This window comes from Thermobia domestica, chromosome 10 (genome assembly GCF_964235325.1).
Source record: "Thermobia domestica chromosome 10, izTheDome1.hap1.1, whole genome shotgun sequence".
Lineage (NCBI taxonomy): Eukaryota > Metazoa > Arthropoda > Insecta > Zygentoma > Lepismatidae > Thermobia > Thermobia domestica.
In genome coordinates, this window is record NC_137463.1 from 21,563,384 (window position 1) to 21,583,719 (window position 20,336).

At 34.4% G+C, this 20,336-nt stretch overlaps 1 protein-coding gene across 1 annotated transcript in view; it reads right to left on the reverse strand.

The window, feature by feature from the left end:
- LOC145662359 (uncharacterized) overlaps positions 1 to 20,336 on the reverse strand; it is a 130,538-nt gene that overhangs the window by 82,424 nt on the left and 27,778 nt on the right. The window lies entirely within an intron of this gene.

Sequence of the window (20,336 nt, forward strand, 5' to 3'; positions counted from 1 at the left end):
TAGTCCTGACTGAGGTGGCGAACTGATCAACATCAGGCGAAACAGCTTAAGCTAGAAACTTGAAATCTGGACAGTAGATAGATATGATTTGTGGCTTAGAGTACCACTAAGGAAGGATTTTTTTGTTTGGAAATTCAACAAGGATGGGACAGAACTAGACGTGACAATTATTATATTAAAATGTCCGTATCTCGGAATGTCTAAAGCTTAGAGATATGAAATTTGGTTTATCGGCTTCTGATTTAAAATAATTAAATACATATTTTTGATATTTGATCTAGAAGGAAAGAAAAGATGAGAAAGTAAGGTTAAAGGCGCGCTATTCGATATTTGAACTTCGCGTTTAAAGTAATTAAATACATGTTTCACTGTTTTTATTTTTATATTTGTCTTAGAAGATACAAAAAAGGCAAGAAGAAAAACGGGTGGGGTTACAAATTATTATAACATAATTTCTGTATCTCGAAAGCCCTTAAGGGGATCTTCTACCATCTCCGCTTAGGTTTCTAACTCTCCATTTGATAACATGTAAAATTTAATATGGTAATTTCTAACAAAGTATTGCAGGTAATAACTTGAAATTTTTAATACAAATACACAAGACCCATATAAATCCAACCACGGTCTCCAATTTACGTTACATGCGTTAGATTAATTGCAATATATTCTTCAGTAAGTTTGGCAACAGAGAATAAAAAGTATGCTGCAGAGGGGAGAGGGCTGACCATCTGTTTGCTTGTTAGCTGCTTTTAAAAGGACGCTCTTACCAGAAAAATCACGTTGTGATTCTCACTTCTCAGTGGTTAGAATGGTCTGGACTGGAAGAGCCCAAAACCTCTTCTTTCTTCCTTTCACGGTTTGTTTGTTTCTTCCACCCCCTGCTGTCACAAGAAGACAACTTGTTTCGGAAAGCACTTTGAATTAGTAGCGAAAAGCCAAACTGAATGGCACCACGGACGGATTAAAGGGAGGGGCGGTCACTCCCTCCGAGAACATTTGAATACTTTGAATAATCGGAGTAAGAAACTAGAAATTGCGTAATCTAATAAGAAAAAATTGTTGAAGTATACAAATCAAGACGCATTTTAAGTGTCACAGCATTGTACTCTCATCACCTCCCCTGCCAATTCCCTTCTGAAGAAGTTCTCTTTTGTTTCTCTGTTCCATATTAGCCTTTACACTTACACTTTCATTATCCAGTATTGATTTTTACCATACCATCTGCACAGAAGGCGAATAAGGTTTACGAGTCCTTCCTGCCCCCTTTTTTAAAAATTGCTAATTATAATAAAATTTATCGAAAACAATTCATCTCAACGATAAAGACTTATACACATTCATTATTGCAATTTTAAAATAAACTCGCCGCCTGTCGCGTATGCTAGCGATCTAATATATACGAATAGATGAAAAGTTAGTTTGAAGCGTATTGTTTTTCTGTAATTAAGTCCGAATTCATATTTGTTTCTATTGTTGCATCGACAAAAGTGAGTGCTAAATCGATTTAGGCTCGTTGGTCTTTGCGAGGTCCCTCAAGATGCAAGGCCGTGGGCAGTCGCCCACCACTTGAAACGCCTCTGCACTAGAGGTCTGCACGTGCTCGGGCCTACAAAGAATGTATTACTTCGGGCCCGGGAGGGGTTCGGGCAGTAGCGTCATTTCAGATTTGGCTTGGGGGGCCAAGACCCCTTGATATATGTAAAATTTCGCGTTTTTCACTGATTTACTACTATGCTATTGATAAAATTATATAAATCTCAAACTCGGGAGGGGGGCAAATGCCCCTCCCTGTCCTCCTAAATGACGCCCCTGGGTTCGGGCTGTGAATTCTTAAATATACAACCATATTTCTCGGACTTTTTCGGGCCTAACTTTGTAAATATAGTGTAAAACGATACAAATTGCACCGTTCTTTCTGGAGGACTTTTAAAACACAACTGCAAAATCAAACCTCGAATTGCTGTAAATAAAAATACAATTTTGCATTAATAATTAAGTTTCTGCAATTCGGGCTTATTTCGGGCTCATTTGATTATCACAGAGCTCAGTCCGGGCTAGGGCCTAAATGCTAAGACATATTTTGGACTCGGGTCGGGCCTCACATTGTAAATTCACGGGCCGGGCCCGGGCTGAAAATTCCGGCCCGTGCAGACCTCTGCTCTGCACCCGCACACATTCCTTCCTAGTCCAGAAAATCTCCTCCCCTCCGCATCGTCAATAATGGTAAATTTGTTCCTCGTATATTTGCTTATTATTGTAAGAGAAGTTCAAACCAGAACTCTAAAATTTGTTCGTTCTCTGGGGTAATGTGAGTAATGCAAATTAAGAAAGATATGCGTAATATACAAATGTCAGAAAAACTTGATATCAATTTGAATAACCTTTTACGTAATGTTTATTTTAGAAATAATAAACTTATGCAAGTATATCGAGGCATCTGAAATTTAATGTTAAATAGTGGCGAGTGAGCCAGAAGGGGCGTGCACTATTCAGTTAGTCAAAGAACTCATATATGTAGCTTGAAAACTAATACTATTTAAACCAATATTGAATTAGACAAATTTGATCACTCTGGCCACAGAAAAGGCGTCACCTTCTATGGCCCACCCATCGCATGATGGGAATGAAAGACAGAGGAAAAAAAAAACAAATTTGTAAAAAGTAGGATAACCATAATTGGAAATAGTGTGTGTATTTTTAAAGGAGGAAACCCAGAAATACATTTTCGATATAATAATAATAATAATAATAATAATAATAATAATAATAATAATAATAATAATAATAATAATAATAATAATAATAATAATTTTCTCACTTCAATCATAGGTTGATGCGCAAGAAGGAAATTTTAAAACTTTTCTCTCCCCTGGGAGAGCTGTTTTATAATTTGATAAGGTCTCTTCTTCGTAACTGCATCTATCCCTGATCGGGCCGCGGTGGGTCAGTGGTAGAGCGTTCACCTCTAATGCATGGCGTCCTTAGTTCGATCTCAGCTCGCACCAAGTGAACTTTGTGGAGGACAAACACCATGTGTGGGAGTTTTCTCGGGGTTCTCCCGTTTCCTTCCACTTTCTGCATTCCAGCATTTCCTTCTTTTCACAACATCACTAGCTCTTTAACCTACCAGGCATAACTGTAGGACGTAAAACTTATAGATTTTTCTATCCTTGATCTTCCACTTCCTGGTTTTTCTTCTGCCTTTTCCCCTATCAACATGGTGATCCAATCGGAGTGCCGAATAAGATGTCCAAGCATGCTGTTTCTTTCTTTTTCCTATTATCTTCATGATCTGTCGTCCTTCATTAGCTTCCTTTAGTACGTCTTCATTCCTTTTCCTTATACAGTATTATTATTATTACACAACCACACAAAATAAATAAAATTCTGTGCACTGGACCCCAGGGTATTGATTCGATGTATTTTGGTACCCAGAACCCAAATTTCGAAACTCCAGGACGATTTGACCGTGTCAACTTTGTTTTATGGGCGAAGAACGTAAGTGCTGTTTTACGTTTGCTTATGTTTATCGCCCATTTAAAAAAATATCACGGTCAATCGTCCTGGGGTTTCAAAATTTGGATTCTGGGTACCAAAATATTTTGAATCCATACCCTGGGGTCTGATGCACAGAACTTTTATCCTTTTTGTGTTGCTGTATTATTATTATTATTATTATTATTATTATTATTATTATTATTATTATTATTATTATTATTATTATTATTATTATTATTATTATTATTTTCCATGCGTACATTTTCTCGAAAATATCCTCCCCCTAAGAGATGATCAACAATTCATTCCTGAATAGTACTCAGCTTCTTTTCCTACTAATGACTATTTAGGAGTTTTTCCTTAGCTGAATCTCGTTATATTGTGTCTCCATTGTACGTAGAATAGGATTCGATTGCCAGTGTAAGCTCACAACTTCCGAAGTTGAGTCAACATCGTGAAAGAAATGGAGAACTATCCGAATAAAGTGGTAGCGATCTCTGGCCAAGAAAGACGAAAGGATTGTTTGATGTCATTGCACTGATCACGATCTTCTAGGTTGTGAATGTTTACCAGCTGGCATGTCCAGGCCCCTATGGGCTGTATTGCTGAGTTTAGATTTTAGACTAATAAACAGCTGTCTTTAGAAAATAACCTTGTAACACAAATATGATAGTCATGAGTTCCGAACCATAGTGTCAAGTGGTATAAATCTCACTTGGGTGGTAAAATTTGTTATTAGACATTCGTGGAAATCAACTGCTCTGTTAAAATATTTCAGTTTTCTAACATTGTTATGCCTAATTATTATTAAGCATTAATAATTACTTATTATTAAGAAGAAGCTGAAAATCGAGAAACATGGAAGAAATATTTCAAGGTCCAAACTGAAAATTAAGAAGAAACGAAAAAAATATCATCAGTCCCAGGACCGGCCAAAAGGCAGAATACTTAATAATAATAATAATAATAATAATAATAATAATAATAATAATAATAATAATAATAATAATAATAATAATAATAATAATAATAATAATAATAATAATAATAATCATTTTAAAATTTCGTTCTTGATTATAAGAATACATTATACATTATAAAAGTCGTATACAAAGAAATGTATACATCCTAGAAATAGTATATACATATCAACGAAATACCTTACTACTGTCAAACAACATTTGAAGGGTAAGTGGAAAAAAGAAGGAATGTCACAAAACTGCATTGTCGAGAAAACTGCGTTTTAATATTGAAAACCGCGTAAGAAGAATAGGGTTAGTTACATCTTTTGCCCCTTTTTACATGGACATTTTTACATCTACGTATGCATAGCATATACAGTCAAATAGTATCAAGATTCACCAACAGATAGGACAAAGCGCCCGAAAAAGCACATACATGGACATTCCTTGTTTTCTCCCCTTACCCTTCATTTGTACTGTGTATACATTTATATTAATTCTATAGACTGTCACGTCTTTTAATCACGTGGCTCCCCAGCTTGCCTCACAACGATGAGCAAACGCCAATGATTTGAGTATTCTAGTAGGGAATCGAACCTAGAATCACGCGAACAGGAGTCAAAAGTTCTAACCACAAGACTATGGAACCCCTTAGTATGACGTTATGCTTGAAATTCAAATGATTCTACCAAAAACAATTATCAACGAAATAGTTTATTACATCTCTAACACATTACATTTATACTGTGCATACATCTATATTAATTACATTATGAAAAGGAGTAGAATGACTATATGCCTGAAATTAAAATGATCCTACAAAAAGCATATTTTTCAACGAAATACATTCCTATTGTCATGTATACGGGTAATTTTATTCGTGGGTGGAAGGAGGAGTCGCCCGAAGTAAGGAAGAAATACAATACTCTCCTATCTGATAATTGAAATCATGAATAAATTTTATTATTATTATTCTTTCTGTATATGTTCATTTTCGAGTTAATCATTCCATATCGGACTCCCGAAGAAAAAAAAAACTATCGAAACAACTTATTAACCGTGCTGATAGCGACTACTCCCCGTCACGACACCGTTTTTCAGTTTTGTTAGTGTTAGGAAAAAGAAGAGTGAGAAAGAAGAGTAGCAGAGGGAGGCAGAGAAGAAAAGAAAAAGAGAAAGAATGAAGAAAGATAAAGGATTGGAGGAGAAAGGATTACTGGATAATTCAGGAAATATAGTAATGAACTTGAATGGTTATTAACGAAGGATCAATTCCGAAGTGATCCGGAAATAGACACATGTCCATAAATACGAGCCTGATCTGGGTCCAGGCGACTGCACAAGAGGGAGTTGCCCAAACCCAGCCCAAGCTAGGTGAAAATGGAATTTAATTGGTTGTAAGGTAATCCTGAATGGTAAATATTAACTATCCAGTCTCTGAACTCCATACTCTGAGATCGACCACACATATGAATTAGCTTGGCGAGACTTCTTGTTTGGAAGGAGAGAGTACCAAATTATTTTCCTCTTTGATTCCTTCATTTTGTCACACTTCTTGCAACACAGATATTATAGCACAACGACAGTAGAATTTCCAGTAAGTGCACTTTGCAGTTCGTTTCAAGACTATTCTAAAACTCAAGGGTCACAAAATCACCCTCCCCTCTTTCCCTTTTGGAAGGGATCTTTCGGGGGGAAAGGTGAAAAATGTGGAAACAATTGGATACAATTACTAAGAACATTTTCCTTCTTCCTTCACAAGTCTCTTGTTTATGGTCATTTCGTCTTGTGTGATAAGGCGGACTTCAGAACACAAAATTGCAACGCTCCAGATTCCCTACCCAAATTGTCACGCGGTTCGTATGTCAGTCTTCGAGTTTCTTCAAAGAATGTTACATTATCTGCTATGAGATCTGCAAACGATCTCCATTGTATAACTGCTATCTCGATAGAGGCAGTGGACAAAACTGAGGACAAAGCTGCCCAAAACAAGTTTTTGACAAAAAAAAAAAAAAAAGGAAGAAACAGAGACAACATTTGTTTTTAGCCAGAAGCGCTCATAAATCACTACCACGTGACGCGAAGACTATTAGGGCTAGAGGTTCAGCAGAGAGCTCTCAATTCCGGGAGAAATTCTATCCTCTACGTTGCCAAGTGTAAACGGAAGTATACATTATAATTAATCTAAATTGATCTGGGGCATTAAATCAAAAACAGAAACCATGAACATATAGGTATTGCTGTTGGAAAATATCATGGAAAATTTTGAGACGGTAAGTGCAATATCTTGTTAAATATTCACATAGAAATATCTACATGTTATCTTATAGGGATCCTGAAACACTTGCAAGTGGGTAGACATCCCCTTAAGGTTAGAGATATGAAATTTGGTATTTGGACCTTTCATTTAAAATAATTAAACACGTATTTCAACGTCTTTAGATGTTTGACCTAGAATATAAGAAAACGGAGTAAGAGTACTTCCCTATGGCCTAGAATTGAAGGAAAGGGAGTGGAGGTACTTCCTTATGACCTATAAGGAAAGAAAGGAAGTGGGAGTACTTCCCTATGACCTAGAATGGAAAGAAAGGGAGTGGGAGTACTTTCCTATGACCTAGAATGGAAAGAAAAGGAGTGGGAGTACGTCCTTATGAGGTATAACGAAGGAAAGGGAGTGGGAATACCTTCCTATGACCTAGAATGGAAGGAAAGGGAGTGGAATATTTCCCTATGACCTAGAATAGAAGGAAAGGGAGTCGGAGTACCTCCCTATGACCTACAATAGAAGGAAAGGGAGTGGGAATACTTCCCTACGACCTAGAATGGATGGAAAGGGAGTGGAATACTTCCCATGACCTAGAATGGAAAGAAACTGAGTGGAAGTACTTTCCAATGACCTATAATGGAAAAAAGGGAGTACTTTCCTATGACCTAGAATGGAAGGGAGTGGAATACTTCCTTATGACTTAGAATGGAAAGGAAGGGAGTGGAAGTACTTTCCAATGACCTAGAATGGAAGGAAGGGAGTGTGGGAGTACTTTCTTATGACCTATAAGGAAGGAAAGGGAGTGGGAGTACTTCCCTATGACCTAGAATGGAAGGTAAGGGAGTGGAATATTTCCCATTGACCTATAATGGAAGGAAAGGGAGTGGGAATACTTCCATATGACCTACAATGGAAGGAAAGGGAATGGGAGTACTTCCCTATGACCTAGAATGGAAAGAAGGGAGTGGGAGTACCTCCCTATGAAATAGAATGGAAAGAAAGGGAGTGGAAGTACTTTCCAATGATCTACAATGGAAGGAAAGGGAGTGGGAGTACTTCCGTATGACCTAGAATGGAAAGAAAGGAAGTGGAAGTACTTTCCAATGACTTAGAATGGAATGAAAGGGAGTGGGAGTACCTCCCTGTGACCTAGAATGGAAAGAAAGGGAGTGGGAATACTTTCCTACGTCCTAGAATGGAAGATAAGGGAGTGGAATACTTTTCCTATGACCTAGAATGGAAAGAAACTGAGTGGAAGTACTTTCCAATGACCTAGAATGGAAAGAAACTGAGTGGAAGTACTTCTCTATGACCTAGAATGGAAAGAAAGGGAGTGGAAGTACTTTCCAATGACCTAGAATGGAAGAAAAGGGAGTGGGAGTACTTCCCTATGACCTAGAATGGAGGAAGATGGGGTTGGGATGTTTCCATAAGGTGCCCATACAGACGTTCGAATTTCCTGGTGGACTTTGAGTTCAAATGAATTATATGAAAGAAGCAAAAGGATGAGCGCGAAGTATTTCTCACAGTAATATTTGAGGGCATTTGCTAGTAACGTATATATATATATATATATATATATATATATATATATATATATATATATATATATATATATATATATATATATATGTGTGTGTGTGTGTGTGTGTGTTTTCTATGAAGTAAACACTGGCTGATACGTTCTCTTACACTATTGAGCAACATGTTGTGAGTTGTTTGTTGGGTGTATGAGAGAAATCAAATGGGAAAAATTATGGCAGAAGAGCGTAGGGACGTGGTTTCAGTGGGGTGTTCCTCTGAAACAATTCCTTTGAAGTAGGAACATAAATTTCTCTCCACAGGTAAAGTCAAGAATAAAAAGAGAAGTGATAGAAGAGAAACATGCAGTCGTGTCTAGGACTCGATGGAGCAATTGCCAACGAAGTTCGAAAAACGATCTCTGAAAAATCACACAGAACCTGATGGGCTTATTATCCTTTGCCATGACAGTGCACAGATTGATCCTATGGATTATTAAGGGTTTGTATTACACGAGATTATAATAAATTCATTGTGCATTAACAATAACAACTACTGCAGAGAACATTTGGTTATTTTGTTTGAGTATATTATTATTTGTAGCATATCTCCACTTATATAGGAATGGAGAAATCAAGTGTAAAGCCAATTATATAATCGTAATTTGGTCCAATAAGTTCGCTAAAACTTTTGCAAGCACTATAAACGATCAAATATAAAGATGATGTATTTCCTTGTTCATCTATTTATATTTTTTTCATTCAATTGTTAATCTGCTTGTACGTGTCTGTAGTTTTGTGGTTGCACATGATGGTGTAACTATAATGAATAAGGTCGTGAAAATGAATGATTGGCTAAGGTTCCGTTGATGGCTTCCATTGATCATAGGCATATGAGCCTGAATTTAACGTTATATCCCAAATTAATTCTGGTTATGTTAATATATCTCACTCACAATTACTTCTTTTTCATTTTCTACCTTTATCAATAATTGTATTCGCAAATATTTATTTTCATGTTTGTTTTTTCTTGCTCACTATTTGAAATTATATTGTATTTGTTAGTCTCATACTTAAATTTCTTCTTTAATCTTCCTGTAAATTTTGTAATTTTGGAAGGACATCTGCCTTAATATTCCTTAATTTTATAGTTATATGAAACAGGATATTACTTGTATTCATCAACACTTTCAACCGCTTCCCGTGTCCACGTCATCTTCAATTTTAGCGCCACCATACAGTGATTTCCGTTTGTTTTCTTTGATTCAATGTTGAATAGAAAAGGGAACAAATTTTATTTTAGAAGAGTTGTAAGCAGTCAAAAAATTGCATACAACCTGGTATCGTACACGTTCAAATTCCACTTATGGGCATTCAACAGGGGTGCCTACAAGAGGGGGGGCTATGACGCAAACTGCGTCATTGAAATATTTGGGGGGTTAAAAATCTATATAAAAATGTTTGAGAGGGTGTAAAAATTAATCGAAAAGTTTTTTTTTTCATGGAAGAACACCTACGAATAGGCAATTGAGGGGGGTGCGTCATGGACATGAGGGGGGTGGGCACCACTGCATTCAAATGTCGTCAGAAAATTTCCTTAAATATGATACTCTCACACAAGATATAGGCCTACATAATGTTAGTACAAGCAGTTACATTAGTGTTCATATTAGAACAATTACGCGTAGTATAAGACAGGATGATCTCATTTTCTGTAATGTATGGAGATGAACCATTTTGTTTTCAATCGCTCTGATAATAATTTTATTTAAATTGCTATTGTACAAGTGATTGATTTATTGAACTACTTCACAAATCTTATCTTGTTTAAAAAGGAGTCCGATTTATAAAACAAATATTGAGTTGACGTGACTCTTTAAAGCATTCAAATGCAACAAGCATCTGATGTATTTTCATACTAAACTCTTAAAATCTGTTTTGAGTGTTTTAGTTTATTGAAAGGATAGCTTTTATATACGCAATGATGTCATAAAAAGTCAATGCATCCTCTTATGTAACTGGACTTACAGCAATAAACGAAATATTACAAAACGAGAAGAAATTTGAAAAGAAAATATTTTCAATGGTATTAGTGCTTGACATACGTATTCTTAAGGAATGTTGAAATGTCTGTTTGATTGTAAAGAAAACATTGTTGTATAATTGTGAATTTGTTTCACGTCTGATTTCGTGATGTGTCACACTAAGTGGATCGGATGTTTATTTTACGAAATGCAAGAAATCCTTCGTTTATCACGAATCAACTATTATAAATTGTTTCCCTTTATAGCGTTTTAACGGGATTTATTAATTTCGCTAGAAATCATTTCTAAAAGCAATAAGATAAACATTTTTGTGTATATATAAACAACAGCAATTACAGGTTACTGAAATTAATTAAGTTATAAGAAGTTAATGGAAAACAAATGAAATAAAATAACCCGTTAACACACACAGCCTTTACTAGTTAGGCTCAAAATGCATTAGGTAAAATTAAATAATTTTCCCTTATTTAATTCCCTTATCTTTTCTCTTCTGAAAACCTTCATCCATTAAACAATATCACTTACTTTTTCTTTCAGTCAGTCACCTCCCTTACGGGAGATTTATAAAGGAAGTCCCAGCCATTAGGGCTTTGTGGACTACGTCACTATATTTGTTTTAACTATAAATTGTTTGAAATAAGTAAATGTACTAAAATGGCAAGAGCCAAGATGGCCGAATGTGCCTGTTTTAAATAAAATTGTTTATCACACTATTAATGTAATAATACTGAAGGATAAGCGGCGCATGAGCATATTGAAAATGAAATATAGTATATGAAAATTGTAACAAATAATAAAATTGTCCAAAGTAATGAATTGTAAATAGTAAAACTTGAATAAAAAATGAGAACAAAGCTCCCCAATACTTAGTGTTTACAGCGCCATCTCTTATCCCTCCACTTACTTTTATCATAGTAAATAAAACTTACTCCTGTATACTGGATATACTATCTTGTCTTCTTCACTATTGAGGTGTTTAATTGTTGCACCAGCAACTGAGGCTAAGTGTGCTAAAAGTGTAGAAAAATTGAATTATTTGTATAGAAATATTTTAGTATAAAATTATATAAAAATATTACAAATGGCGATCGACGCCACTTGCATTTATTGGCCAACATGAAAGTCAAAATGCCTGAATTACGTATCTGAGAAATTGAAAGAATAAATAGAAGTCAGTATCATGATTAAGTAAATAACAGATCAAAATCAGGTAAAGCAAAAAATTGTCATACTGGAGATAAAGCAAGGTCAAAATTGGGAAGAAGATTCAGCGGGATCAAGAGGGCCAGCCCAGATGGTAAGGGTGAAAAAATTGGGAAAAGTGAAAATTAAATTAAATGAAAAGGTGTAAAATATGTGTGTGATGTGTAAATGTATCTGTGTTTAAATGTAAATTTGTATATACAGTGTGAGAGATCATATTTTCACTCGATCTCCTTCCTCTTCTGCACACCACACTAGGGGATGTTGCCACTACCCAGTATTTGGATATATTAAGAGTCATAATCTAAAACCTGTAACTTTCCTTCTTTCTGTTCTGATCTGTTTCTCTTGTGAGGAATAATTATTTATTTGTAGTCGCAACTATATAAGCCAAGTCGACGTTATCGCTAAAAATGGTTATAAAGTAAAAATGTTTGTTCGAAATGGCCCATCCATGATGGACGAATGGCCAGTTAAAAGTAGATGTGTTTTTCACTATTTAATGTGTATTTGAGGGGGAATAAGAGACGCCAGATATAATTAAAGTATACTAAATATCTTTATATCAAACTTTAAATTGTTCTAAAGTAAATTTGTTTAAAATTAAAATAATTATAAAAATTGAGAGCAAAACTCTCTTATACTTATCTTAATGGTCACCATGTTGATTCCCCCTCCTTCCTTCTTAACTTCAACTAAAGTTTTATATCTTCAGGTGCAGATCTACGAGCAATTATAGTTTATAGCGTACAAAATTCAATGTTCCGATTCACTGCTCCGATTACAAGTGATTTGAGTACGAGAAGAAGCACGTAAATAAATCACAGTAATCACATCAGTAAATCGGAACAACATTGCGCAATAGACAATTAACTGCTCACCGATAAATTTCCAAAATATACATATCATCCAGAATGTAGATTCATTTTTGGAACAATTTGTGTGGAAGACAAGAGTAACCAACTCAAACTAACCATAACTTTAATACTGAAAGATAATATTCCAAAAGTTATCCTAATTTCAACATGATGAGCATATATAGTCCCATGGTATCCCTTTAGGCATGATTAACGAAACTGAATGATTATGAAATTATTTTTTTGTGTTTATCCCAATGGAAATCGAACTCAGGACCAAATGCAATAAAGATACAGGCGCTAATCATTAGACCAGCGAGAAGGGCTAGCGATGAGCTTATATTGTGACCAACCTTACTATCCACTACTATAAAAATAAACAAAGTTATTCCAACGAGACCAAAACTATAAAAAATTTGGTACTAACTAAAATACAAATTAAGGAATATACCTTGACTAAAAACTCGAATTCGCTATGCATTTATCATGTTTATTTTTGATATGCCAATATGCAAGCAGAAATCCTACCGCAAGTCTTTTTGTTGACAAAATTACAGAAACCCATGCTTTGTATATCCTGCTTAACAAATAAATCTGCTCTTACCTCTACATTAGAATTTTATCATACCAAAAATTATATTTTGATAAATCGATGTCATATCTTTCATAGAATACATCGCACAAAATAATTAAGGGACTAATTTACTTCAAGCCAACACATTTAGTTATGTACTTATCACATGTTTCCGAAATTACTATTAAATATCAGTAAAGAACCAATCATTTGTAGGATTGTAAATGAACTAATTAACGAATTATAAAGGAACTTACAAGATAACTAGATCAAAACTGTTTGAATCAAACAAGAACTGTGAAATAACTGTAAATTGAATAAATAGAACCGTGTGTGCCATAAATGATAATATAACCTTGTATTATCCCAATATACGTACATGAATTCATTAATTATGGCTTTTTTCTCTCAGAAAATAGACTACTAGTGCTTCATAAATTATATCTTATAGGCAGTTGCATTCATAGGTGCAGATTGACTTGAGTATAGCTTATCAGTTATGTGACATACGTCGTGCGAATATATGTCCTTAAAACGATAGTTCAAAAAACATGAATCAATCTGTGCTAGGTGGCCACTAAAAGCACCAATGCTATCTAACCAAGCCATGACGGAGCGAAGATTGTGCGTCCGTGCGGAAGTGTGTCCAAAGGGAGCAGACGCGTCAGTGATGGTGGGTATGCACGTAAGCGAAGATAGTGGAAATGCACCATATTCCTCATGGTATTATACTAGATGCCTTATGTGTCAGATAGCTTTGTCGTTACGGGTCATGACTTAATACATTATATTGACATGCGAATTCAGTTCACCAAAGCTTTCTTATGAACTATTACGTGCTTAAAAGTATACAGTTTAGATTGCTTGTTTAAAAAAAACATTATTAGGGATGTCAGAGATTTAAAAAAAAATAAATGATTTTTTTTAAAGGTTAAAGTCCTATGTTTAGGACTTTTGGCTAAAGAAGACAGTTGAAAACCAAACACACACGCGCTAGTCACTAGACTAGCAGGAAGAACTATGTTAGAGGTAAAATCCCTATATATTTTTATTACTTATATATACCTCTTTCGAAAGATTATTCTATGTTTCTTCTGTAAATTTGACAAAGGTATGGACACGTAAATTGGATAGCACGCAGAGTTCATATCTAGGTCTTATACCTGTATCACTAAGTTTTGTTATAAATTATTGTTTTGTAATGTGATTTTAATGTAGAAATTTATGAAAATGATGGATAATGATGTGAGATATTAATGAATTCCTTCTTCTCTACCTCATTAAGAGGTATTTATTTAAAAAGACTGATAAAATTATCCATTTCGTTTATATCTAAAATTATCTACTGTAAATTTTCCAACCCCCCCCTAAACCCCCTAAAATTCGTAAAAATTTACCATGATGAAGAACGTTATAGTGAGCCGAAATATTCCTTATATTAGAATGGAAAGTGGTGGAATAAAATATAGGTAAAGTAAGATAGATTTCTGTAATATATATTAAAGCATGTTTTGGAATTTTAATACCTAATTTATGAAGGAATATTGTGAAGTACCTTGTGATTTCACAGTTGTCAGAAGCAAGTATTAGATTGCTATCAAATGGGCTACTGTATATCCAAAAACTGATGTTAGTAATTTAAGTAGGTCCAAACTTTTAGAATTAATTTATATTATAAGGTAAGATTATTAAGAGTTCTTATCTCTTTAGTATAATAGCATTGCTAATTGCCTTCAAGTTTTATGATGTGCAGTATTTTTCAAGTTAGAGCTGTGTTTAACCTCAATCTGGGAAGAGTAATTATGTAAAGTCTATTCAATTTTGTGATGTTCTTTCATGACGAATTACATCTCAATTTTACCAACTCTTAGTAGTATTTTCCTGTTATGAATTTTTCTCTATTCACGTACATTCTATACGCTTTCATTCTTCAGTTGACGAAAATTACAAGGTTGTAATTTAATAAATGCATTTATCTTCTCTCATCACTTGCAAATTTAGCCAAGCGATCGCATAATTCGTGATTTTGTTAAATACCAATGTGTGATACGGTAGACAAAGAATTAACAGAATGATTAAAATTTTTGTTTCTATAAGATTTTTATAGAAATATCCGTGTTGATGTTTGTTCGATTTCATTGTAACCAAGGCTTCGAGTACATTGAGAGAATCTCTGCAGATGCAAGATGAAGAATTTTATTTTCTTCAATTAATTTAATTGCTTGACGGAAAGTGAAAGATTCTCCCTCAAAAATGGACGTTAGCGTGAGAAATTTATATTACTGTTAGATGTTTAATGATGGTATTGCAGCCCCAATGGCTTAGTTTTTAATTTTGGCGAATTAAAATTAGTAGTATTTCTGAATCGATTTTGTCTGCATGATATGGCCAAATTTCTCCATATATATATTTTAAAGTATGATGCATATGATATAATGAGTTGGTACGTATGTAAGATAGGTTCAATGACAGTCATATAGGTATCGTATTCAAAAGTGAAGCAAAGTAGGAGCGTAGATTTCATACCTTATATTTTATGGACTTAATGATTTACTATATGCATGGAATATCCATGGAAGTTGGTTGATAGGGATACGCACGAGACAAGATTTGTGGCTGTCTCGTCAGGAAAATGTGCTGTAAAAGTGATGTCTCGACTCGAAAAATGTATATTTCTCTATTGGAAGAGCCGTGTCTCGACTCGAATTTTGTCAGGAAAATCCTGTCTCGACTCGTCTCATGCGCATCCCTATTGGTTGAAGTATGCAATTTTCTTGTTTTGATTGATTGCAGCTAATTGATTGAGTCTCCAGATTACAACTGAAAAAAGATGTCGCAAATCTAGAAAATCTGTCATCGTCTTTTTAGGCATTTCTTGGGGAAAACTTGGTTGTCACAGTATCAAGTTTAATGAATTATATTGCATTCTCCGTAATTTTGTATAAAATTATGTAACCTTAGATGAGTAAAGCATGCTGCCGTATAAAATTTTTGCTTTAATGGTTTGTCTTACCACATTTTACAAGATATGTATTTAACAACCTACTTTTTGGAACTCAAAATAGGTTGTTTATTTCATTCTTTTTTTAAAAAACTGAAAACTCTTGGAGAGCTTGCTATCCAGTTTAAAACTAAGTATTTAATAGGTCGAGTATTATTGAGTCGATGACGATTAATGCTTATGGATAGAAACTGTTTGGTCCTTTTTGAATCATCAAAAATAAAAAATTTTAACCATAGAGTGGTTTTATGGAGAACTGAAAAATCTTTCCCATGTTATTTATATGGGACGTCTTCTACACCCAAAATGTGTAGGCACATCCGGGAGGATTACAATCATGAAATTTAGCATGATTGTAGCCTTCCAGGACTAACCGACAGGAAAATTGCCAAAACTGAATATTTTTAAATTGTTAGGGGTCTAAAGGGAGATGAAGAAATTTCCATGCTATTTAAATGGGCGTTTTAAATCTTTAATTTGATCTTTTAGACGGTTGAAATAGGAAAATAAACGATAGAATTGTGGATTCAAGAGGTGCGAGGGCGTAGGCCGAGCAAAGACAGTGTGTGGGAGCGAAGGGCCGGGATGGGCAGATTTAGGGAATATGAAGAGCAAGTTCACGAAATTCACTGTTGATTCAAAGGACGATAGATAAGAAATGCGAGGCCGTGTGCCGAGCGAACACGGGGGTTTGGGAGCCAAAGGCTAGTTTATTTATAAAATTACACAGATCTTTCATGAACACAATATTATATAATATATGCTTGGAAAATATAATTTTCGACAATTTCTTACATCTAATAATTTGTAAAGTATTTATTTTGAAGAAGAAATATGATAAATGAGATTTCAAAGGTACTCCTACAGAATTCAAACGTGCAAATTTAGTAATTCGATGAAATTGAAACAAGTCAACTTACAAGTAACTTTTAATACGTTGTTAGTGAGGCATTTAGCAAAAGAAATTACGAGTTACATTTTACACATGTTTCCTGTGATTTTGTGTACAAAAACATACAACCACAAAATGATTTGCACATTTATCTTCTCCCAAAATGACAGATTACGTAAAAAAGAGAAAGATCGCTTAGGAAAATATAACATATAAATTCCTCTAACTGACACGCAACTTCGTAATTATGTTGTATGCATATCATTTAGTACTAAAATTGGTGTTATTAAGTATTGTAAATTATTGTATTGCTTCCGTTGAAAACGAAAGCATTGTTTGGATCCCAATGCAGCCGAATTTTACTGTCCACTGACCTCAAACTTCTTAAACTAAAAAGGCAGGAAATGGAACAGAAATAATACGTTGTTTGAATTTTAAAAAAGATTGATGGAATTCGCGTTTTTCCTTATGCTTTTCATTTCTTGCCTTAATATATATTTTCTTTTTGTCTTTTTCTTCTAATTCCTGTTCTTTTTCCTAGTTTTGTCATTACATGATTCTTATGACTGACTTCCATCTGTCATTACAACGTATTTTGTTAAAAACCTATTGGACTATAAATGACAGAACTAAAATTATATTTTCTTTATTAATGGATGGCAGAAACTCCTGACCTGACATGCCTGCTCATGATGGATTATGACTCGTAGATAACACAGATCAAAAGGTTCAACGTCAGTATTACTGGCGATCTAAGCCTATGTTCGCTACCCCTTAACTTAAGATGTCAACAATTTTCTCTCGATGTTGAAGCGCTTCGGTGCACCGGAATGGCTGAAGTGTACGGATTTGATACCCGTGGTCTTATGTTCGAATCCTGGTGTGAGAACAAAAATTTCTGTGTAATTGTGAAAAAAGACGTTTTAGGAGTTACTTAGTTAGGAGAACTTTGGTCTTGAAAGCTAAAAATGAAGAAATGAGATGATGAGCGTGCGGAATCTGGCCAAACAGTCCATGAGATATGCTATAGTTTTGTACCGTTATGCAACAGCAAGGTTATGAAAGACGAAGCCTGTTATTAACATGGGCTTCGAATCACGGTCGGCGCTTGAATCCAATGCAGCTAGTGGGCAGACCATGTAGGATCAATCTTCAATACACTATTCGCCTCAAGATAGCTGAATTAGACTACAGGATCATACCACCAACCTAGCCCCATGGGATGTAGTGCCTGAGATGGTAGTACAATATGATGCATCGGCGTTCGCTACAGCTCTAATGCAAATCCAGTACTAGTTATAAATATACATCGGATTTTTATGCACTTAAAATTCATGAAATATGCATGCAACTATGCTGTGAAATATGCACTTATATGCAGTATCAATACGATAAAAAGAGAGCATTTTCAAACATACAGCAAAGTTGTGACAAATTTTTTGTAGGTGAAATTTAACATCGAAAATGTACTTATATATATTGTGAAAACACACACACATTAAAATATTAAAATGAACACAGTGATGCAAGAACACGATCTCTAGCTTTTCTTCACAATTGTATCTTTAGTGTGTACTTTATACTTTTATAATGTGTACATGAACCTCACTTTTCTACAGGTTTTCACTGTACAGAAAATATCATTTGTTTTTTAAGTCTTACAGCATATCACTAATTAGTATTCTCTATATTTTTTGTGTCGATTTGTGATGTTTTTAGCCAGAAAATACCCTCTCAACATCAACAGCTGTTATAAACAGAAGCGAGTATTGTATCTATATTTTCTGGCAAGTTAAAATCTGATCCTTGAAGTTATTTTCCCATTGCTTCAATTATTTTGTAGTCGGAGTTTCTGGCTAGATCATCTATCAATTTCTTTTCCACAGACTGCCCGAATTTACCACGACATTACAATAAGCCTTTATCATCAGATTTGTCTTAACATTGTAAGTGTCTTTGCTCTATTGATTGGTTGCTAATAACACTGGTACTCCATAAATTAAGCATTCTTCAATCCTCCCACGCAAAAAGCCAGCCTGCTGCATAGACATTTAAATCCATTGAAAATACAAACCAAAAGTGTATTTATTGTATGATATAAGCATGTCTGAAATAAAAACTTACAGAATATGCTATTAAGCACTAATACGTGCATTAACATTTGAAATATGCACTTATATGCACTATATCACTCCAAATTTGAGGTGTTTTATTGTTGTTAGAAACTCCTACCAAGTTTAACAAATATACATATAAGCAAACAAAATATCCATTTGCATAGATTCCGATGTCTAGTTATAAATTATACACTTCTCCCTCTATGTCTTTGATAGATCAGATAGCAAACGTTCAATTGGTTGCTGCATCGTCTTACGATGCCATTACAGCTGCCTTTTCTTGATCCATGATCCACTATTTTTTAATTCAACAAGTTCCTCAAGTGTCTCAAGATACTGAATCAATTTCAACAATACAGTAATCCCACCTAGAGTTCACCAGCCCTGAACCAGAAGCGTCTGAGAAACGAGAAGATTTGTAATTGTATCTGGGGCATTGTATTTGAAACAGGATAAAAGAAACCCTTCTATACATTCTAGTACTAAAAATCAAAGAATCAAATGGTTTAAGACAAAAATAATACTTTTGAGATTTTGACTGCTTCACAAGTTACATAGTGGAAAAGAAAGTTTTAGCATTTCGTTCCTTTTTCTGCCTCAATTATCTTATCTTCAACGAACTAGAATAATCAAAATTTCAACTTACATATAGAATACAGTTTATGACATATTAGACTATGTAAAATCAAGAATTTATACCCTGAAAATACTTTATATCTCACATGAAAATATAGCTTATGGAAATGTGTAGGATCGTTGGACATTTTTGGATAGTTCTTAGAGATCATACAACAGATAAGTATGTGTATAATAAACTAAACACCGAGACTCCATAAGAACAACTATAAGATCTTAAAACATTCTTGAACACTCGGGGACATTATTTGTACGCTGCACCGTCTCCTTTAGCCTAACCGGCATAACCGTGGGACGTAAAACTCAAAGATTTCATTTCATTTCATTTGTACGCTGCAAAAAATATACTAGTGCTTGAACATTTTTTTAAAAAGAAATCTCTATCATGTTCAAAAATCTCCTGAACTGTTCTATCTGTGAACAGAAAATGTTCAGAATTCCTCCTAATAGTCGTTAATAGAAACTGCCCTAATAAGAGTTTGCTATGTACCTGAACTTGTGATATGTCCAATGAGTATACAGGCAAAAACGACTTCTAAATGTATAAATGGTAAAGCATCTTAACACTTTTTAAAAATCATTAAAAGTATTTTTATACTCCTATATTCATCGGACATTACCAGATGTTCAGTTACATTTCGAACATTCTCAGGGCAATTCTTATTAACCATATTAGGATGCATTCCACACATTTTCTGTTCTCTGATAGAACACTTGAGAACATTTTCGGACATGTTAAACAAAGACTCAAAGTAGATTCTTAAA